This window comes from Miniopterus natalensis, chromosome 11 (genome assembly GCF_054644295.1).
Source record: "Miniopterus natalensis isolate mMinNat1 chromosome 11, mMinNat1.hap1, whole genome shotgun sequence".
NCBI classification, from domain to species: domain Eukaryota; kingdom Metazoa; phylum Chordata; class Mammalia; order Chiroptera; family Miniopteridae; genus Miniopterus; species Miniopterus natalensis.
In genome coordinates this window covers 39,452,022-39,475,210 of record NC_142091.1, presented here as the reverse complement: position 1 = coordinate 39,475,210, position 23,189 = coordinate 39,452,022, and the positions used below count along the sequence as shown (strand labels likewise).

The 23,189-nt window shown below is 48.9% G+C and overlaps 1 pseudogene; it reads left to right on the top strand.

Moving 5' to 3' along the window:
• The first annotated feature begins 19,532 nt into the window (after positions 1 to 19,532).
• Positions 19,533 to 20,078, top strand: LOC107533670 (ferritin heavy chain pseudogene; annotated as a pseudogene).
• Positions 20,079 to 23,189: the final 3,111 nt, after the last annotated feature.

Here is a 23,189-nt window from a genome sequence, read left to right as displayed (position 1 = left end):
CCCTGGGTGGGATCCTGGGACAAAGGAAGATATTATCAAAAAGTAAAAATAAATGGTGAAACCCAATTAAAGTCTGGAGTGTAGTTAATAGTAATTACCAACATCAATTTCTTACTTGTGTTAAACATACCATTGAAACAGAAGATGTGAACAACGGAGGAAACTGGGTAAGGTGTATATGGGATCTCTACTATTTTTGCAACTTTTCTATAAAATTTAAAATTATTTCCAAAATTAAGTTTATTTTTTAAAAGGTCCGTTTCTCATGGTGTAGTCACTTACTGTGTGGAGGAGCACCACATGTGGGATTACAAATAAACACTCATCTGCCTCTAGGTTTCATGGCATCACTGGTCCAGGGTAGGGGCAGTGGAAAGGGCCAAGTGCCAGCCACAGCTCCTCCAGCTCCCATGAACCAGCCGTGCATGGATGAGATGGAGTCTGTGATGCCCTCAGCAGAGGGCTGGGCACATAACTAGTGCCCAGTGGAGGTTAGCAATCTTTGCTCCGCCCATAACTGGAGATGTTATAATATGCCTGCCCTCTCCTCTTGGCCTTGCATATCCCTGGGCCACTCCTCCCTGTGCCCAGGAGGTAAGGTGAGTTGTTTAGTTGCTCAGTGGAGCTTTTTTACAGGGCTGAGAACCCCAGCCCTGCGGTCCCTGCATCTTTAGTGCAGATTGGTTCTGCCTTACCTCCTGCCTCGTGTGTGGACAACTGAGGTGACTGTACTAGGTTCTGATCAGACTAATTTTATTTAATCCTTACATTAACCTGGGAGGGAAGGGATCACTGTTCCCATTTTATAGACGATGAAACAGAGGCTGCAGAGGCTGGTATCTGTCTCAGAGCAGCCTCTTGAGACAACTAAGACAAATAGCACCAATAACTCTGGGGCCAGGTGAGTTGATAAGCAGAAAAAACTGAGAGTGCTGGAAAACTCGGAGAGAAACAGTCATTTCTGTGTCCCACAGTCAATGGACTGTGGAGCCTGGAGGGTCTCCAGGGAGAAGGGGATGAAGAGATCTGAAAAAATAGGGAGAGACCTGGCACTGAGATGGGCTACTTTGAAATCTGGCAGTTCACAGGTAGTCTGCCTGGGTGGACTGGAGCCCAGGATCCGTGCAGAGAGTGGGCTGTGACCATAAGCAGAGGGATTGGGGGCGAGGGGGTGGACTGCACAGGGCTCTTTGCATCCCACTCCATGGGCCCTACTTCCCCTTCAGGATCTGCCCCAAAGCTAACGTTAACATTTCATCACTTGTAGCTGAGGACTGCCTACTCCAAGGCCTCTTTGTTTCTGTTGGAAAGAGGTCCCTGCTAGGGCCTTTATGGGTCAGTGCTGGGAGGACTCAACACAGGGCAGAGATGGGAGAAACGACTTAGTATCTGTTTTGTGCCAAGCCCTAAAATAAGCTGTGGGGATGAAGCTGACTCAGTCTCCTTCCCCTAGGAGCACTCGGGCTGGGGACTATGCTGCCTGTAATGCACAATGTGGTCAGCTAGTCCATAAGAAACAGGGCTTAGGACTGCAGGTGGCCAGAGGAGGCCCCCAGCCTCTGGGGAAGGGTGAGGGGGCTACTTAACCAGGCCTTGCCAATTTAGTGACAGGGCTGCCAACACAGATAGCCATCCCAGTGGGAACGATAACTCTGGCTGCCTCTCCAGGAGAAGACTCAGATCCAGGAAGCAGCAGGGTCCTGCCAAGGGCCCAGCAGGGTGACCCAGGCCTCCCAACCTGGGCAGCCCTCTTCCTGCTGGAGGGTTGTATCTGTGCAGGGTCCCATGGTAGCCCCCCATGGTGAACCTAAGCAGGGTCTTGGCTCCCAGCAGGTGTGAGGGCCTCTCACTATCCTAGGTGACCTATCTTTATAGCCCACAAAATGGGTGTGATGCTGTGAACTTGCCATTTGCTAGCTGTCTGGAATCAGACCAACCCAGCAGGCCTATTCTCACTTCAAATGCTAGGGCTCGTGACACCAAAGTACAGGACTCTCTCAAGTACTCTGGCTGCTTCTCCAAGGACATGCAAAGTACTAAAGTCTTCTGGGCCTATAGCCCTACCTAGAACAGGAATTTCTGCAGAGCTTCAGGGAGAGGGACATTTCTGTGACAGTGGGAATGCAGGCAGTGTGCTTGTTTGCCCCAGTACTTGGGGACCTTTTCTCAAGGGACATTCTTTTTATTCTTGTGAGATGAGTAGGAAGGAGTCAAGATAATTCCCTCTCAGCAGAAACCCCATGATTTCAGAGAAGATGGCCTAGAGAGATTTGAAGGCACATGAAACACTGAGCATGGAGAAGGGAACTGTAGGGTAGGAGTCTCGGTCACTCACAGGGTCTTAGATGACACGTGGAAGGTAAGACCACGAGGCTAGATGCAGATGGATTCTACCACAAAGAACCCAGAATTCTAGAATATTGCTATAGGTGGGTGGATGAATGAGGTACCCATGGACAGAGAGCCTGCCTGGACCTCGCCCTACCCCATGGGGATCCCTGGACCTTGGGTCATCAGATCCAAAGGGGCTAACGAGCCCATGGCATCCAATCCATTACACTGAAGAGAAGACCAAGGTCTGGAGGGAAGAGGGCATGTGAGGACAGGATCCAGCCTTCCTAGGGTCCTGCCTCCTGGGCAGGAGCATTTCCTTCCCATACTCAGGCAAGTCAAACCCAGTAGGCAGTGCTCTCTTTCTGAGGCTGGGGAAAGGGAAGGGCCCCTAGAGAGACCATCTGGTGCCCCTGCCTTATTTCTCAGATAATGAAATGAGTATCAGAGAGGAATAAGGACTTGCCCACTCACCAGACCAGGTGTCCTGACTCCAGCCCAGGGCTTCTCACTGTACCAATGTCTCCCAAGGAGAAGAAACTGCAAGGAGAAAGGAGCTCAAGTTTACTGAGCATCTGTTATGTGCCACGTCCTTGACACACATTCTTTCCAATCTCCACAGTCTTGAAGGTGATGTTCATATACATGTTTAACAAATTAGAGAACAGAGGTTCAGAGAGGCAAAGTAACTTGCTCAAGGCCACACAGCTAGTAGACGGCAGTGCAAAAACTTAAGCCTAGTTCTGTCCACTTCCAAAGCCTGTGCTCTTGTCCTTACCCAGGCTAGGTTGGGTTTGGCACCCAGGGCTGACAATAAAAGGACATGGGGGGAGGGAGAAGTCAGGGCAAACTCCAGGCACTGCCCAGGTTCCAACTGTACCTATGGCAAAGATCAACAGAAATGACCTTGGAACAGCAGGACCTGGCCTCCTGCTGACAGGTTTTATTTTTAAAGGTGTATTGATCCACACCCTGTAACAAAGCCACACAAAACAAACAGAGCTGATGTCTTGGCTCTGGTGTTGCTAAGATACTACCAAATGGCTTGGGGCCAAGGCACCATTGGCCTCAGAAGCTAGGATTCTTAGGCTGGTTCAGGATCTTAGACTCTCCCACAGCTCTAACCTGGAGGGGCCTCCCAAGCTGCTAGTTCACCCCAGCAGGAGAGGAATCCTCTCCATAGATTTCCCAATTGGGCTCATCCAACCCTGCTCTCATTACCTATCTCTAGAAGCAGCCACTTCTGCTGGCATTGCCTTTCTCACTCTGAGCTGAGGCCAGCCTCCTGGGACATCCCCACTGTCTCCTTGAGTGCCCAAAGTCAGCTGTCCTGTGGCCCTGGTGGCCCTGGTTAGCTGGGAGGACAGTTACTCTGCCTCTTCTTTGCTCTGGGTCTGAAACTACTTTACTTAGGCAGGGGCATCCGTGTCGAAGCCATTCCTGAGAAACGAGCACAAAGCTACAGAGAAGAGCTGGTTGGTCACCTCCCACATTCTAGGCTCTATGCCTCTGCTAATGCAGCCAGCCATCAAGTCTGTCTTTGTGGTGGCCACATCCCATTGTGTTCCTATTATCTCAGACCCTAAACCTTTTAAAATTTGATCCAAGTACGGGGTTTTGTAAATATAAATATTAGCAATTCATAGTTGTTATAATGCTTTACAGTTTACATACAGCCACTTCAATGCATTATATCTTTTCATGCTTAGGACAGTTTACTGGACCCCACAGATATGGCTGATGTGAAGTGTCACCTGGGGAGCCTGGTCATGGCAGGGCTCCCAGCAGCTGTTGCTGTGATGAGCATTTGGCAGGCAGGATCCTGTGCTGCAAGGAGTGATGGATACAAGACCATGGATACCCAGAGAAGGGAAAACAGTGCAAAGCCCACAGGGGTGTCTAAAGGGCGTCTTGAGGGCAGCTCAGACCCTCAGGCAGGACTCCAGGAACAAGTGTGATCAGGAACCTGCAGGAGGAGGGGGGAGTGGGGGGAGCCTGTCTGGTTTGGGTGGAGTTGTTCCCAAGGTAGAGGGTGGGCCAGATGCTTTTGAAGGTCCTCTCACCAGCATTTGGGTCCCTTCAAATGAATATGACCAATCCTCCTGCCCTTTCATTTGCAGTGGGGGACATAAATACTCAGCCAGGATTGGAGCCGAGGTCCCCCCAATGCTCCCAAGCCAGGGATCTTCATCCTACACGAACCAGACTGGCCCACAGTCTATCCTGAGCTCCCTTAGTTGGCTTGAAGAGGGCAAGACCTGCCCTCCCGGGGCTCCTGTCTGGTTGGGAAGATGGCTTTCTTGTTCTGTGTGAGGTCAGTTAGGCAAGTGGATTCCAGGAAGGCTGGTGGTGGAAATTCAGACACTGGTGACAAGCTGGTAGGTGTCACTCTGGAGCCAGACTAGGTTCCCATCTCCCACTCCTGTCTCTGGGCCTAGGATGGGCTGTCTGGGAGCTGGGTCTGGCTGCAGATCAGGAAGCAGGGCCCACCCCAGCCCAGGGACCAGGACTGCGGGTGGGTCCAAACTAAACCTCCACACAAGGGTCTATTGTGGTTACTCAGCCTGGCCCTGGGCTCTGCCAGCCCTTCCGGTTCCTGAAAAATGCTTCCCGTCTGGCAGCTCCTCGAGCAGCCGGTCTTGGCCAAGGCGACCGCCCACACCCAGGCCTTTCTTGCCCACTGGGTATCCTGGACTCCTACAGCTCAAAGCTCTTGGGTCCAGCCCCCGTTTCACAGCCAGGGTCTCTGGGGCTCAGGGGGGTGGGCACAAGCCAGCGCTGCACACCAGGACCAGAACCCAGCACTCCAGCCATTTTTTCAGCTCTCAATACCGCCAGGAGGCAGCAGGCTTTGGACTCAGAGAGGGAAAGGGGCTGGCCTATCATACAGCCAACTGTGGCAGAGTCTGGATGAAGTGACTGCTGCTGGGAGGTTGCTCACGTCCCCAGACCTATCAGGAGGCCTGGGCTCTCTTGGTTCCTCTGTGTGGCCCTGCAAGGATCGCTGTTCTCTGCATCTGCTGGCCAGGGGGAATCCCCACTGCCAGTCCAGCCCTGACACCCTGAGCTTTTAAATCAGGCGTGGACACACTGGATGGGATGAGTGAAAGCAGTTCTGGAATTTGAGGGTTTGACAATCTGCTGCTTATCTGCGTGCCAGGCTGCACTAGAGCCAAAGGCTCTGGGGCTTAGGGCTCTGCAGCCCTTGCCTGGGCTGACAGTGCCACCTGGGGCCCGATCGGGGGAACAGGAACCTCACTGGGAATGGCGCCGTCAGCCTTCACTCACTAAGGGACCTCTGTGCTGCCCAGAGGTAGGTGCTGGGATAGAGAAGAGATTCTGGCCTCAGTGGTGAGGGGACTGCAACAGCAGAAAGTCCAGCGCAGAGGTGGGCCTCTGAGCACCACAGGGCCACGAGGAGAGGAATTACCATCACCATAATTTTCATTGACTATCTTTTGGGCCAGGTCCTGGCTGGGTCCTGGGGATCGTCAAAGAATCAATTATGATCTAATGGAGAGGGGTGAAGTGGAGGTGGGAGCCAGGGCGAGACCCTTGGAGCTGGGTCTTGGAAAATGATAGTAATTTGCCTTGTGAGCAAAGGGCATTCCATACCCAGGGAACATACCTGTGCAAAGGCATGGGCGTATGTGTGCAAGCTGGAGGGTGACAGGAGAGGGAAGAAGTGCCAGAATATGAGAACAGAAAGGCCATAGCCTCGGGTATGTGTGGCTGATACAGTCACCCCCATGCTGCAGGGCCCCTGCCTCAAACTTCAACCCCATCCTCAGGTCAGGCTACCCATTAGAGATCCTGATTCCTGGAGCCTCCCTCCTTCCCCAAGGCTGGGGTAGGTGATGGTAATTCCTCTCCTCGTGGCCCTGTGCTGCTCAGAGGCCCACCTCTGCTGATCCTAGGGACAAAATCCTATGACCTCTCTGGCCAATAGGGAGCCCAGGCGCAGCCCTTTGACCAAGAGAAGGACCTCCAAGCAGTTACTGAACTCTGGTCTCAGGTTCCTCAATTATAAAATGGGAATAATAATAGCACCTACCTCATGGGATGTGGTGAGGCTTAAATGAGAAAATGCACACCAAGCCGCATATTAGCGCCTTGCTGGCACGGGTTGATGCCAGTTAAGGCGGCTTCTCCCCATTGCCCATGCCCCTGAGCACAGCCCTTCCAGAGGGGAAGCGTGTATCAGTTCTTCGTTTCTTTTTAGATACACCACATTTTGTTTATCCATTCATCAGTTGATGGACACTTGGGTTGCTTCTACCTGTTGGCTTTTATGAATAATGCTGCTATAAACATTTGTGTTCAAGTTTTTTGTGGACATACAACTTAATTTCTCCTGGGTGGATATCCAAGAATGGTGAGTCACGGTAACTCTGCATTTAACTGTCTGAGAAACTGCTGTGTTTACAGAGTAATCGCACCATTTCACATTCCAGCCAGCCATCTATGAGGACTGATTTCTACACATCTTTGCAGCCAATTATCTGACTTTTTATTACGGCCATTCTTGAGGGAAGGATGTGATGCCTCACGTGGTTTTCATTTGGGTTTCCTCGATGACTATGATGTCAAGGATATCTTCTTGTATTTGTTGTTCATTTTTTGTCTGTTTATTTTCCATTTTCTTTAGAATAATGTCTAGTTAGATCTCTTGCCCCCTTTTTTTTTTTAATCCTCAGCTGAGGACATATTTAGAGAAAGGAAGAGAGAGAGAGAGAGAGAGAATCAATTTGTTGTTCTACCCATTTATGCATCATTGGTTGATTCTTGTATATGCCCTGACCAGGGACCCAACCCACAACTGAGCTACTAGGCCAGGGCTATATATTTTTTCTTTTGTTGACTAAGCTTTTGGTGATGGAAATTTGGGTTATTTCCAGTTTAGGGTTACTGCAAATGAAGTTGCTTTGAATATTTGAGCTTAAGTCTTTGTTTGGACATATGCTTTTATTTATTTCTCTTTAGTAAATACCAAGAAGTGGAACAGCTGGGTTATTGGTAGGTTTTTGTTTGACTTTTCAAAAAATTGCTAAGCTGTTTCCCAAAGTGGTTGTACCATATTACATTCCTACCAACGGTGTGAGAGCCCTAATGCTCCCTGTCCTCACTGGGGCGCGACATGGTCAGTCCTTTCCGTTTCAGCCGTTCTCACGGGTGTGTAGCGGCAGCTCATTGTGGGGTTTTTGTTTTGTTTTTGTTTGTTTGTTTGTTTTAATCTTCACTAGGAGATATGTTTAGAGAGCTGAAGGGAGAAACAGAGAGAGAGAGAGAGAAATACCATGTGAGAGAGAAACAGCGATTGGTTGCCTCCTGTCTGAACCCTGACCAGGGACCAAACCTGAAACCTTTTGGTGTCAGGGGTGGCGCTACAACCAACTGGACCATCCGGCCAGGGCAGAGTTCTTTATATTTATATGTACATATATGTATGTATATATATATATTTATTTTATTTTATATTTTATTTTATATTTTATTTTATATTTTATTTTATTTTATTTTGCAGTTGTTCTGAATACAATTTCTTTCTTGGCTGTGTAATTTGCAATAGTTTCTCCCATTTGAGGTTTGTGTTTGCATTCTCCTAACAGTATCTTCCAAAGAGCAGAAGTTCTTAATTTTGATGAAATCCTATTTGTCAGTATTTTTCACTTATAGATCACGCTTCTGTTATTGTAGCTATAAAGTCTTTGTTTAACTCAAGGTCACAAAGATTTTCTTTCTTTGTGCTTTGTTCCTTCCTTCTAATTTTGGGTTCACATTGTGCATAGGATTTTCTGTCTTGCCTTCCCTCCCAAGCACTTTTCGAGTTTACAGGAAAGTTGAAAGAGTAGTGCCGTGAACGCCCACATACACATATCCTTCTCCTGGAGTGCCACAATTGTTAACTTTTTGCCATATTTGCTTTATCTCCCTGGATAGGTTTCCCCCCAGGAACATTTGGCACTAAGTTGCAAAATTTTGTAACACCGACTTTTTGTAAAGTCTAAGTAAGCTGTTCTGGAAATGTTCTTTAAAAAGCAGCAACGGTAGCATGTGACATTTACTATGGTGACAAAGGCAACACTTGCCCAGTGTGGAGAGCTTGGAAAAAACAGAGCAGTAAAGAAGAAAATAAAACTGCCTCCTCCCTTTATTCTAACTCCAGGGTCCCTTGGGGAGGCCACATGTAGGAGAGGTGGGAGGGGAAGACCCACAGGGCTCAGATGCAAACCCCTGATTCCCACTGCAGCCCCCACCCCCACCCCAATACTGGGACAACTTTCTGCAGAAGAGCCCTCCACTGGGAGGCCTGGATCTCCCTATGTGACCTTGAGCCAGTTCTGGCTTCTCTGGGCTTAGCTGGTAAAAGTAGATAACATGTGGTAAACTGTATTGTGAAAGGACTTGGCATCCCTCCCTCCAACACCCTCACCCCCAGTCCTGCCTCTTCTTTAACCCTTTGCCTCCTGCTGGGAACTCAGGATTCCAGTTGCTTTTGCCTGGAATGTCAGCCAACCCACCTTCCCTCCTTCAAGGCCCAGCTAGAGGTCCCTCCCCTCAAACCTCCACCCACATCATCCCGTCCATAATCCATAGAGTCACCTTTGCCTCTCCCTCTTTTCTTGCAGCAAATCACTCACCTGTTGTGGGCCTAGCCAGTGCTGGAGGCTACTTCACGCTCCTATTTCAGTTAATGCTCATGACACAGTGCTCAAGGGAGGTTATCCTGGCCATTTTACAGATTAGGAAGCTCATCTTCAGCACACTGGGCAAGGTCAGTTACCCAAATTAGGGCAGAGCAAGGCCTGCTCAGGCCACTGTCTCTGCCTATAGAGACACTGGAGGCCTCGTCTGCGACCCCAGTGGGCGGTGCGCACAGAGATCCGGCCTGTGTCTGATGTACCTGGAACCTGCAACCTACCCCCCATCTCCATGAGTCTAAATCTGCCTCTTGCTTCAGAGTCTAGCCAGCAAGGTTGTCTGATTGAACCTTCCCTGATTCCCAGTGAGGATGAGGTTCTTCATCTGGACACCCCGTATCCTGGAATCAGTGGCCTGATTCTTTTACCTCTCCCATCCCCACTCAGACCCCCCACTCCAAGGTCCTGCACCCTGGTGCTTAATCACTTCATTCAATACATTTTAATGTTTTAATTTATTTGCATTCTCTCTCTTTCTAACATTTATTGATTTTCTCTTACCTTCTTTCACAATACTGTGGGTTTTTTCTTTTCAATATATGTTCACTTTGTCAAAAATTTAGGAAAGAATAAAAATCACCCCAAATTGTCCACAGATAACTATATTAACACTTTAATAGATTATTTTAGCATAATTTTTGTAGATATATTTTATACTGTTGAGATCACACTGTATAAACATTTCTAAAGCCTGTTTGTTTTTTAAACAATCTAACATTATACCAGGGACATTTTCTATGTCATTAGAGATTACATGGGCCACACCCACTAGGATGGCAAGATGGATCATAATAAATGTGGCCAAGATGTGGAGAAACTTGAACCCTGTACACTGCTGGTGGGAATGCAAAGTAGTGCAGTCCCTTTGGAAAACAGTCTGGCAGTTCCTCAAATAGTTAAGCATAGGGTTACATGGTCTAGCAATTTTATTCTTAGGCATATATTTAAGAGAAATGAAAACATATCTACACAAAAACTTGTACATGAATTTTATTATCAATATTATTCATAATAGCCTTCAAATTAAAACAACCTGAATGTCCATCAACTAATATATGGTTAAACAAATGTGGTATATCTATACAATGGAATATTACTCAGCCATAAAAAGGAATGCAGTACTGATACACGTTACAACATGAATAAACCTGGAAAATGTTATGCTAAGTGATAAAAGTCAGACACAAAAGACCACATATTATATGATTTCATTTTTATTAAATATCCAGAATAAACAAATCTATTAGAGATAGAAAGTAGATTTGTGGACTGGGTTGTGGGGAGGGTGAGGTTTGGGAACAAATGAGGAGTGACTGGTAGTGGTTTTCATTGTGGTGAAGAAACTTTTAAAATTGATTATGGTGATAATTACAAAACTTTGTGAATATACTAAAAATCATTGGATTGTACACTTTAAGTGGGTAAATTATATGTTATGTGATTTATGTGTCAATAAAACTGTTATGATTAAACATAAAAGCACTCCATGAGAGCATTTTGAATGTCTCTAGATATTATTCCTTTGCACAGCTGCATCATAATTTATTTAGATTTCTATTGTTGGACCTTTATGTTTTCTATTAACTCCTTTGTTTCAAAACATTTCAAACACACTAAAAAATGAATTGAATAATATAACAAACCCTTGTAGCCTTCACCCTCTTCAATAATTATCAGCATAATTTTTGCCTTTACAGACATGAATTTGATGAACATTCTTGTGCATAAATCTCTGTCTACATTCCATGCTGTTTCCTTCCATTTATACTAAAGTAAACTCAATTCAAACCACTTCCTCAAACCCTCACAATGCGTTCCTGGCACACCCGAGGGATGAGATGGAACAGGCCCCATCCTGCTGTGCGGAGGCTCCCAGCCTGGTGGGGAGGCATATACTGGATTGTGATCAGCAGGGGCAGGGACTGTGTCCCTGGCGAGGGCCCTCCTCCTATCGCCCAGGAGGGATGCCTCCGCGCACTGGAATCACTCCACCCAAGGAACCGGTTTTCCAAACCGCCACACACCCCTGTCTTTCTTCCTTAGTGCCACACGAGGGCGCCAGAACCTGAGTCATTCACAGCTTCCTGGGGAAGCTCTACCACCGGCAACCTGGGTGAGTGGCTGGGGTGGGTTGTGCACCTTCTCTGGGTGCCCTTGGCCTGGTGATGGCCCTCGCTTGGCCTTAGGAGCCTCGCGTGGAAATGAAGGAGGTGAATGCAGTGAGCTATCTGGACTTACCAGTGCTGTAATCTGTTCTCCCACCTTTAGCTTGCTCTCATCCGCAGTGTGTCTTGGGCTCCGCTCTGCAGCGCCTGCTTCTGAGTATCCCAGGGGTTCCATCTAAGTGTCCCTTCACTCTGGGTCCCAGAAGAGATGAATGCCCATTAAGGCAACTTTCCACATTTTACAGAGACCTACAGGAGGCAGCTCATTACCGTGGGAGGGACTCAGGCAGCACACCTGCTTGGTAGGTAAGGGGTCTGCCTACTGATGCCTCACAGCTGCCCACGCTGGGAGCCACCCAGGTGTGGGCAGTGTCAGGGACATCCCAGCTCCAGCAGCAAGGTTAGGGTCATGGGTCAAGGAAGAGAAAATTAGTCACCAGGAACTTCCAAAGACCCAGCCTAACTGACGTCCAGCCCAGCCCAGAGGAGATTTGGTCCCCAGTGGGCACAGTCTGCAGAGAACCATGAGGGCTGATGTGTCTGGCATAGCTGAAGGCTGAGTCAAGGGACAGAGGGCCTCTCCTGAATTGGGGGCATCTCTAGTCTTGCAGCCTCTCCTGTCTGGGCCAAACCAAAGGGGCAGTGGGCCGGGCTCTGAGCCTGGATGCCTGTCTCTCCCTGGATTACCCTTTCCTCTGTGACTCTAACACCACCCTACTGGCCTTGCCCCTGCTTGTCCCTGGCCCTCCCCAGATGCCTCCTCTTAACCAGTGAACTGGCTGCAACCAACCAGGCCAAAAGCCACTCCCAGATGGCCAAGCAGTTCAGGCAAGAGGGGAGGAAAGGACAAGCTCATGCCCTGAACATCTACTTTATGTCAGGCTGGCCATGGGCAAGCCACTTTGTATGCACTATCACATTTCTTTCTCACAGCAACAGCCCCTGTGAAGCAACAATTTTACACTCATTTCACAGAGAAGGAAGTCAGAGCTCAGCCCTGCAGTGTGAGGATTCAAGCCCAGGCTGGTCTGACGCATGCCTTTGTCTCGGGCCTTCTCCCCACCTGCTTCCTGCACACCCTCTGAGTCCTTGTGCACAGCTCCTCCCTCACATACTCATCCTTGCTGCTGCTTTTCACTCACCCATACCCACTCAGTTGCACACGTGCCCCCAAGCTCACATGCACCAAGATGGGTGCACGTGTCGCCCAGCCCTGACCGGCAGCTCTGATGGCCACTTATCAGGCATGTGATCTTGAGCAAGTCACTTAACTTCCGTGAGTTTCAATTTTCTCACCTCATTAGAGTTGTTATGGGAATTAAATTAGATATTATACGTAACATTGTTAGTACTTTGCCTGGCCAGGGTGTTCAATAAAGTTTCGCTATTTTTAAAAATGTAGCTACTTTCATTACTATTGTACATGTGCATCTTTGTACATTTCCTATACATGTAACAAACCACATGCAATATACACAGGGCCACAAGGATTGCCATGGACACCTATGTGCCCATGCTCTATAATGTGCCAAGGCGCCTGTGCCAACTCTCCTGGTGGGGTTGGGGAATACCTGTGGGACAGAAGATAGGGAGCCTTGTTGGGGGGTCCACCCAGGCTGGCTGGGAAGGAAGATTCATGATCAACATGTGGTCTGCACACCAATCTAGGACCTTGTTAGAACCGTGAAGAATCTCTCCCACATCCTACCTTAGACCTTCTGAATCAGAATCTGCATTTAGGAAGATCCTCAGAGCTCTAAGGCAGATAGGAGGGGGAGGGAAGTGGGCAGAGCTGCTTTCCCTGAGTGGGAGGGCGCTGGCCCTGGGTCTGTCCCCATATCTCCAACCTACTCTCATAAGAGGCTGCTATACCTCCTGTCTCCTCCTCTGTGCTTGGGAGTGGGGCCAAGGTGTAAGGTTATCCAACTCAGCTTTGGAAGGACAGGCTGGCCCCCTCGACCCTGTTCTAGAAGAATATAAATAGCAAAGTCCTCCCTGGTCCTTCCCAGGCCTCTGACCAGCTGGGGGCTGGGAGCCACTTCAGAGCTGAACCAACTGGCAGGTGGCGCCTTCCTTCAATCCCCCTACTGAAATGTGTTCATACCCACTTGTGATTCTCCTACTCAGCACCATGGCAGGCTCACTGGCAGAATTCGGGCTGACCTTTCCTGCCTTGGGTGAGGTGTGGGCTCAGTCCCTCAATGCTGTGGGAGCCTCAAGCCAGGGCCAGTGTCCCCTCCCTACTCCTGTTGAGGCTAATTTTAGGGCTGTGTTGACAGCTGCTTCAGCTCAATCTGGGTCAGTTCCCAGCCACTCAGTGTTGCGATCAGTTGGAGTCAGTTGGAGAGTGGACCGGGCCAGCCTCAATTCTGGCTGCAACAGATAAAACTAGAATCCTTAACCCCTGGCCACCATCTCCACTGCTTAGAGAGCACCCCCTAGTGGTGACCAGCAGGATGGAATGAGAACTGGTCCTGCTTTCAGCCTTTGCAGACAAACAAACCAAATCCCATGGAAACCCAGAAGTCACAGAGATCAGGAAGCTCAGGAACTTAAAATGCTCTAGCTCAGCACCTTGGAAAAAGGCAGAGGGGCCAAGGTCTTGGCCAGAGTCACCAGCTAGTGATGGAGCCCTGGTCTCCTGGTGTCCCCTGGGTTCCAGGGCTGGGTAGAAACGCAGAGAAGTCTGTGGAGGTCAAGCAGGGGCATCAGTGCCTTTCTGCTTCCATCCCCACCCTGTCCCCCAGGGAACAGGTCTTAAAGCTGACCTGGCAAGAGGAAAGGAAAATGCAAGCAGGGGTCACAGAGGGAAGTTGTGGTCCCCCCCTCCCCCCCCCCCCCCCCCCCCCCCCGGCCTTTGCTCCCTCGGTTGCCTCTGTTCCTGTCTTTTGTCATGCCCTTCTCACCGCTGTACCCCACTCCCCGAGCTTCCCATCCCTTCCTACAGCTCCTCTGAATTCCCTGACCCTGGAGCCCTGTGCCCTGACCCTTCTGATTCCCTGGGCTTGCGTCTGCAAGTGGGAGTGTGGGTGAGCACAGCACATGCTCACACTGGGCTTTGCAGCATATGGCTGGCACTCAATAAATATTTAACAGCCCACTTCAAATCCTTTCTGAAACAAGGATATGTGTTTGTGAATAAATAGATAAATATTGACTGGCTCTCAAAGCACACACATGCACCCTGAGAAACGCCTTGTTTATCCATTCCCCCTGCTTAACGAGTTGATCCCTACCATGGACTCTCCAGGTGATTCCAGGTGGAGACTCTAAGGATTAGGAAGGAAGGAGGCATTCCACGTGGAGGGAATGCTTTGGGCCAAGGCTGGGAGCCGGAGAAGGCTCAGCAGTCAGTGGAACAGTATTGTGAGGTGAGCTGGTGAGGCTAGCAGGGTTCGGATCAAGAAGCACCTTGAATGCCAGGCCAAGGAGCTGACTTTATCCTGATGGCAATGGGGAGCCATGGATGAGGTTTGAGCAGGAAAGTGATGAGGCTGGATTTGCTGCCAGTAGGATCCCTCTCTGGCTGCTGCATGGAGCATGGACTGAAGGCAGAGAGAGCAGTGTCAAGGAGCCCTCTGCTTTCGAGGTTTAGGGGAGAGAAGATGAAGTATGAGACTGCTGAAGGTGGGACGTGTACAATTCCCAGGATGTCACACAGGGATCACAAGGACTGGATGAGAGCAGGGAGGGACTGAGAGGGGGCTCTGTGATCTCGGGTTCCTGGCCCAGGTGACCAGCTGGCTGGAGGTGCCTTTGCTGAGACTGAGAGGAGCAGGTGGGGGGAAGATGCAGGGTTCAGCTTTGGACATAGCAGGGGGAATATGACTAGGATGGAGACAGGTCAGAGGGCTGGGGCCAGGCAAATCTGGACACATCCTCTCTGAGTAACATTCTCTGGATGGCTTTGAAGTATCCCAGGCACCCCCAGAACAGTCCCCTGGCCCCAACCACTAGTGGTCTCCAAGACAGTACCTGGACTTGGGCCCCAGAGAAGGACAGAGGACAGGGACAGCAAAGGGTCTGACCAGGATGAAGGGGAGGGTCTGGGGCCTAAGGATAAGCAGTAGCTCCGGGGCAGGGCAGGAGTGGCTGGCACAGAGATCTGGGGTGGAGAAGGAACAAGCCAAAGGCGGGCTGGGCTGGTAGACCTTAGAGATCAGCCAGCCCAAGGCCGTCTTTGTACAGACAGGCAGAAGGAGGCTTAGCAAGGGGTGGGACAGGCCAGGTGACATGACGAGGCAGATAGGCCATCAGCTCCTGGCTTAGGGCTGACCCCTGGGCCACACTGCCTGGAAGTGGTCAGTCTGGTGTCACTGAGACTGAGCTCCCTGGCCATGCCTAGGTGCTGTGGGCTTGTCTGGTCCAAAGGGGTGCTCTGGGGCAGACAGGTGAGAGCCCAACCTCTCACCAAGCAGCACCCTTAAACCCACTGTCACTCCATCTCAGCCCTTGCTATTATGGTCTCAGTCCCAGGACTCAGCTGGGCTGCGATTGGAGGAGGAAGCCGTGGACCCTGACCTCGGGAGCTCACAGCCCAGCACAGAGCTGTGCTCCTGCAGAAGCTGCAATGCATGGCCCAGGGCAGGATGGGTGGGGTGGGGATTGCTAGTGTGGGTGGGGGACTGTGGCATCATGTAATGTGTTCCACACAAAGTGAAATGTAATAGGGGCAATTTCCTTCAACAAATGCTTACTCAGCACCTACTCAGTGCCAGGCTCTGTTCTAGGATCTTGAGACAGTGAACAGGATTTCTGTTTTAACTAGAGACTGACAATAAACAAACTAATACATAATACAATGTCAAGGAGGGAAATGTGAGATGAAGAAATGCAGAACAGGGTAGGGGTGGGAGTGTCAACAGGGAGCATGGAACGGTTATTTGATAGAAAAAACCCTGATTGTGGGCCTGATGGTCTGGGTGATTTTGGTCAAGTCCCTGTCCCAATTCCCTGCCTCAGCTGAGTCATCTCTGAGGGTCCCACCTGGCCTGGCTATTAGAAGGGCCTGAGGGAATGGCCAGGCAATGAGCCACCTGGAAGGCCAGCCTCTCCCTTGAGGTCCAGCCCCACCCACCCACTCCTGCTCATGAAAGCCCCTCCACCCAGGACAACTCAGCTCCTCTTGGCACGGAGCCTAGCAGGAGCTGCAGAGCCTGGGTCTGGGCATTGCCCTAGATCTAGCCTGGCACGTAAAGATGATTCATCTCGGGGGGGGGGTCAGGATCCAGGAAAATGCTCGTGGTTGGGGGGGGCGTGTCAGAGCAGAAACGTGGAGACCCTCTGCCTTGCCTCGCCTGGGAGGGCCCTGGCCTTTCCTAAGGATCCTTCTGCTCTCTAGGAGGCCCAAGTTGCAGCCAGGGAGTTACAGGGGGCCCAAGAGCTTGCCAGTGCCTGTCCCCTCTGGGCCTCAGTCTCCTAGTCCACATATGGGGGAACGATGGGGCTGAAAAATCTTTAATGTTTTTTTCAGTTCTGAATTCCTATTCTGTTAAGTATGTTGCAGGAGGTCCAGGACCTCCCAATAAGGCAGGCAGGCCTCCCCACACCTCCTGCACAGCCCAGACTCGTCCTTCCTCCACACCCTTCCTCTGTTCCTTCCCCCTTCCCCCCTATACAAACTCTACCCACTGCAGGAACCCTCTCTTGGCTGTTCTTTAGCATCAGGACTGCCTCTTCTGAGTTCCCAGACTGCTGTCAGGTTCTTCGTCTGACATTGACACCGAGCCATTCAATCAACGGAGCATCCTCTCTGTAGCCGGCGCTGGACACACGACAGTGATTGGTACAGACACAGCCCCCACCTCCACGGAGCTCACAGGCTAGTGGGCAGATGGATATACAAACAATCACAAAATGGGGAGATAATTGCCCTTTGCAAGGACTGAGAAGTCCATGACTGGAGGCATCATACAGGTGGGGCCTGTTTTATTCAGGTCCTACCCCAGGGCAGACTTCAATTAATATCAGTGGAAGAAATGAAAGTGCAGAGAGACAACAGACGAGGGAGGGCCTCCCAGGAGACCTTCTCCATCATAGTTGGAAGAAAGACCTTCCAGATGGAGGGAAGAGCACACAGGAAGGCCTGGCATGTGCGGGGAACAACCGGGAGAGGGGCGTGATTGGCATGAGGATCAGTGCGGCCCAGGCTGAGAGGTCGTCATGCAAAGAGCCAGAACTGGGCAGGTCTGTCAGGTGCTGTGGACCATGACCGGGGGAGGCGTCCTGTCACGGTGTGCTACTACTCAGGGGGTGGCCTGTCCTGTGAGATTCCACACTTCCGGAGGGCAGGGGCTGGGCCTCCCTCATCTCTCATGTTCTCTAGGACTAGGCTGAGAACCCAGCGCCGCGGGATGGGTGGGCTCCCTGAGGCCGGCTGAGAGGACCAGTTACTCCACACTTTTTTCTCCTCTTGGCCATCGGATATTGCTCAGGCAATTTTAGTAGATGATCATAGTCACTCAGCAATATTAGGAAAGGTGAGTGACTTTCTGTCCTACGTGGAGGCCCCTGTGGCATTTAGCGTGTTTGCCCAGACCCCTTCACAGCCGTGGTCTGGGATGGTGCAATGACAGTGACAGTGACAGGCGATGTTTACCTACCCTCACTGAACCCCTACTGAATGAGTCAGGCCCCCTACAGACATAATCTCTAGTGCCAGATTTAGAAAGAGGAGACCAAGGCTTAGGGAGTTTGGGTGATTTGCCCGGCGAGTTTAGGTACTAGATGCTTAACTTAAGCTAAGCCAGGATTTTAACCCAGCTTTGTCCAATGCTGAGGCTCCAGCTCAGTTACACTTAGCTGCCCTTATTTTTTAAAGTAATCTTTGAGCCCTGGCAGGTTTGGCTTAGTGGTTAGAGCGTCAGCTGGTGGACTGAGGGTCCTGGGTTCAATTCTGGCCAAGGGAATGTACCTCTCGGTTGCAAGCTTCATCCCTGGCCCCAGCTGGGATGTGTGCGGGAAGCACTCGATCTATCTGTCTCTTACATTGATGTTTCTCTCTCTTTCTCCTTTCTACTTTCTCTGAAAAGCAATGGAAAAAATATTCTTAAGTGAGGATAATAAATAAATTAATTAAATAAATAAATAAATAAAATAATCTTTGAGATGTTGCTTATTTTGGCACTGTGAAAGTTCCAGTTTTATGCCATTTTGATCTTTGCTCCTTACGTTGCAGATGCCGTCAAAGCTGTTGCTTCTCCGTGAACCTCTGCAGTGGCCTTTGCCCAGAAGGAGTACACCAAGGAAGGAAGGAAGCAGGAAGGCAGGGACGAGGCTGGCTCCTCCTGGGTTTCACTGGCACTTTCTCTGGGTGCCCCACCCTTCCTCCAGCCCACAGACCTGCCCTGCCCTGCCCTGAGTCATGCAGCAACCCCAGCACTCCTGGGACAGCTAGGCCTTGTGCATGCATGCAGCAATGTTTCTGCTCTGCATCCCAGGCTCACGCAATCCTCCACACATCACCCAGGAACTACTTCGCTCCCTCGAGGTATCCAATGGCCACAATCCAGGTCTACTGCTAGGCGAGCTTCTTCCTAGGTGCAAGGTGTGCCATGTCTCCCCTGCTAACAGTGAGGGCCTTGAGACAGTCTGAGCCCCAAAAAGGAATATATCTACCAAGAAAGTCTCCCGATGGTAAATGGGGCCCAAATTCATAACCAGAGACTAGCAGCCATTGCTGACAGAGGCTTCTCAGGCACTCTGCATTTCAGGGAAAAGCTACCGCCTGAGCTTTCAACCTCCCACACTGGGCTTCTGGGGAGCCAGCCCTTATAAGGGAGCTCCTGGCATAATATCCACCAAGGGACTGAGAGACCTGACTGGCCCGATCAGAACTGTGTGGCTACAGTCTCATCTGCACCTATGCTGGCCAATTAGAACTTCTTCATAACAACCATTCAGAATGCTTGACTCTGACCAGTCAGGACCATGCAATTTGGGCCAATCAGCTGTGAAAATTTAGATACCTCATTTGCATATAACAGGACCAATTGGGAACCAGAGCAGGAACTTTCTCTATAAAAGGCAACCTTTTAGCATCCAACAGAGGCTGCATTTCCCCATTTGCAAACTATTCACTTGAATAAAGTTTCTCCTTTCCCACACCCCACATTGGGAATTTCCATCGACAACGGGGATCTTGTATTCTCATTTGTGTGCTCAGTAAGCACCTATGGACAATCTTTGCAGAGTTGCTTCAACAGTGCTTGGATGTTACCAGAACTGGATCCCAACCCCAGCCCGGTGCTCAAAGCCAGCCCTCCATCACCTCCTCACAGCACCCTTGGACCACCCCAAGGCCCCCACTGCCATCACCTCTCCTCAGCCACCCACCATGATAACTGAGTCCCCCTCGCAGGTGCACCAGAACTACTACCAGAACTTGGAGGCCGCCATTAACTGCCAGATCAACCTGGAGCTCTATGTGTCCTACATCTACCTGTCCATGTCTTACTTCTTTGACTGTGATGATGTGGCTTTGAGGAACTTTGTCAAATATTTTCTTCACCAATCTCATGAAGAGACGGAACATGCTGAGAAACTGATGAAGCTGCGGAACCAATGAGGTGGCGAAATCAGCCTTCAGGATATCAAGAAACCGGGCTGTGATGACTGGGAGAATCAGCTAAATGCAATGGAGTGTGCGTTACACTTGGAAAAAGTGTGAATCAGTCACTAGCAGAATCACAGAAACAGGCCACTGACAAAAAATGACCCCCATTTGTGTGACTTTATTGAGACTCATTACCTGAATGAGGTGAAGTCCATCAAAGAATTGGGTAACCATGTAACCAACTTGTGGAAATGAAGGACACGGAAATCTGTCATGGCAGAGTATCTCTTTGACAAGCACACCCTGGGAGACAGTGGTGAGAGTTAAGCCTTATGCTGGCTTCCCGTACCCACTGGATGACTTCCCTGGTCACCAAGGCAATGAATGCAAGTTGGAGTTACCTTTACCTTTTCTATAAGTTGTATCAAATCATCTATTTATGTTCTTTCATTTATAGCATTCCTTCAAATACAGTAATTTGGGTACAATTGGGACCTATATACCCTGAGATTTCTGACTACTTCACTACTCTGACTGTCCCTGGGTGTACCACCCAGGTGTCCTCATGGTCAACTAAAGGGGTAATGCCTGGCATATCACAGACACTCCAGAAGCTCAGGCCATATCAACCCACTTCTTGGACCTCCCTGGCCTCTCTAAGGGTGTACCTGGTGCAGGGCTAGTCCTCACAGGGGTGGATGTGGGCCGTTTTATAAGGTAAAACTGGTGAATATAAGGTACTATTGGGTGCAGACATGCACAAGACCTTGAGAGCCAGTCTGCAACAGCCTCCTCACTGATAACCCTCAGAGTCAAGTTTGACTATGAATAAATTCCCTTCCTTTTCTTCCTCTGGCTCCAGGACCCAGTCAGTCCTCTCTCTCTATTCTGGCTTCTGTATCAAAGTGGACTTTTGCACTTAGTGGCAGGTGCCACTTCCCTGAAGCCTGTGGACTTCTCATCAGCTTCATCTAAGAACCTTGACAGAAGCCTGAGACCTTATACCAGGTACTGCATTAAGCACATTTCATGAATTATCTCATTTCATCTCATCCTCCAACAATCCTATAAAATAGACATTATTATTATCTTTATTTTACAGTTGGGGAAACTGAGGGTCATAGGGTTTAAGTAAATGAATAAGTGATGGAATCAGGATTTGAATCTAGGGTTGTCCATTCCAAGCCATTCCTCTTAATTTCTACAATTCCCTTGCCTGCATTTGTATTTGAGAAAGGCCACAGCCAAAGACATCTATGATATCCTCTTGCACCAAATGGGGCAATGTTTGCTCATGAGAGAAGGAAATGACCCCTGGTTAGTGGGTGGGAGCATCTGCAGATATTATGTTGGATTAACATATTCTACTATTGACTTAGAACATAACCATCGGGCCTTGAAACTCCACCCTGTGGGAAGGCAGTGAGATGCCTCATCTAAAGTTCTTCCTGGTGTAAGTCTCCTGGGGGAGTTATGTTGTCCAGGGCCTGAAAAGCAGAACTGCTGTGGGTCCTGGGCTATGGAAGACAGTCCCTGACTCTCTTAGTCTGGATGTTTAAAGCTATTGGTGTCTACAGGGTCCTCCCGAGTCAGGAAGAGGCAGGTCAGGAACTTGGAAAACAGGGTTGCAATCTGGTAAGGCCTTATTTTTCTCTCTGGGATCAAGTTCCCCAGAGAACAAATGTCATCTAATACAATAGTAGGTCACACTCCCCTCTGTTCGTTTTCATATGTCATCTCTTTTTTAACAGCCTTGTCATAGCCCCTATAAGAAAGGATTTTAAAAGGATGCATTTTTTTAGATAATATTTATAACTTTAAAAATAAACTTTTTAAAAGAATAGTTTTATATTTGCAGAAAAGTTGCAGAGATAAGTACAGAGGATTCTTGTACACCTCCACCCGATTTCCTCTATTGTAACAGTTTATATTTGTCACAACTAATGAACCAATATTGATACATTATTAACTAACTTAAGTCCATACTTCATTTGGATTTCTTTAGCTTTTACTTAATATCCTTTTTCTGTCCCACCTCAAATTAATCATCATGTCTCTTTACCCTCTTTCTGGTCTGGGACAGTTGCTCAGAGTATCTTTGCTTTTGATGACCTTGGCAGGTTTGAGGAGTATCGGTCAGGTCGTTTGTAGACTATCTCTCAATTTTGATTTTCCTGATGTTTGTCTCATGATTAGATGGGATTTATGAGTTCTTGGGAGTCAGATCACACCGGTAAAGTACCATTCTTGTCACCTCAGATCAAGGGTATATAAGATCAGCATGACTTACCTCTGTTAATGTTAGCCTGGATCAAGTGACTAAGTTTATGTTTCTACACTGCAGTTACTAAGAAGATGATGCATTATGTGTCATACCAGCCCAAATCACTCAGGTGGGAGGGGCAGCAACTCTGGAAGTCTGCGTGGTGGTCATAGTAGGACCAGTAAAAGGAACTCATAATGTAGAAGGTGAACCTCAGAGGGCAGCCCCCTCTCAGTTTCAAAGATTTTAGGCTCTACCAGCTTTAGCAGGTCCCACTCATCTCAGTGTCCCCAATACCCTCACAAGATTGTTTGTTGAATGTATTGCACTTTTTCTTTTGCAGATGCAGTTTTTTCTCATTGAAGTGAAATTCACTGAACATAAAATTAACCAACATAACGTGTACAATTCAATGGCATTAATACATTCACAGTGTTGTTCAACCACCCCTTCTATCTAGTTTCAAAGTGTTTTCATTCATCACCCCAAAAGAAAACCCCATACTTGTTAAGTAGTCACTCACTATTCCCCTCTCCCCTCAGCCCTTGTACCTGTTGTGTTCTTTTTTTTTTTTTAATATGTCTGTATTGATTTCAGAGAGTGGAAGGGAGAGGGAGAGAGAGAGAGAAACATTGATCAGCTGCTGCCTCCTGCATGTCCCCCACCAGGGATGGAGCCCAAAACCCGGGCCTGTGCCCTGACTGAGAATCGAACCCTCAACCTTGCAGTGCACAGGAAGATGCCGGCCCAACTAAGCCACACCCGCCATGGCATACCATACTTTAATCATTAATCCACTGATGGGCATTTGGGTAGTTTCCACCTTTGGGCTATTGTGAAAAGGGCCACTACGAATATTCATATATATGTATTTGTTTTAGTACCTGTTTTCAGTTCTTTTGTGTGTATATCTATGCATGACTGGATGTTTTAAGAAGGTGATTTCCTCACAGGTTTTTAAGAAGTTGATCAAACTTACTCAGGGGTTCTGGATAAGGGGATTTCTGTCTTGGGTCCAGTTCAGGTTATCCTCTTATCAATAGGTTGTATAAAGACATGACACACATGTATCAAATTCACCCATGACAAGAAGCCAAGAGGGAGAGCTAAAAATCATAATGCAAATACATACTATAAAGAGAACAAAGTACCAAGGCTTACATTAGATTTCTTCA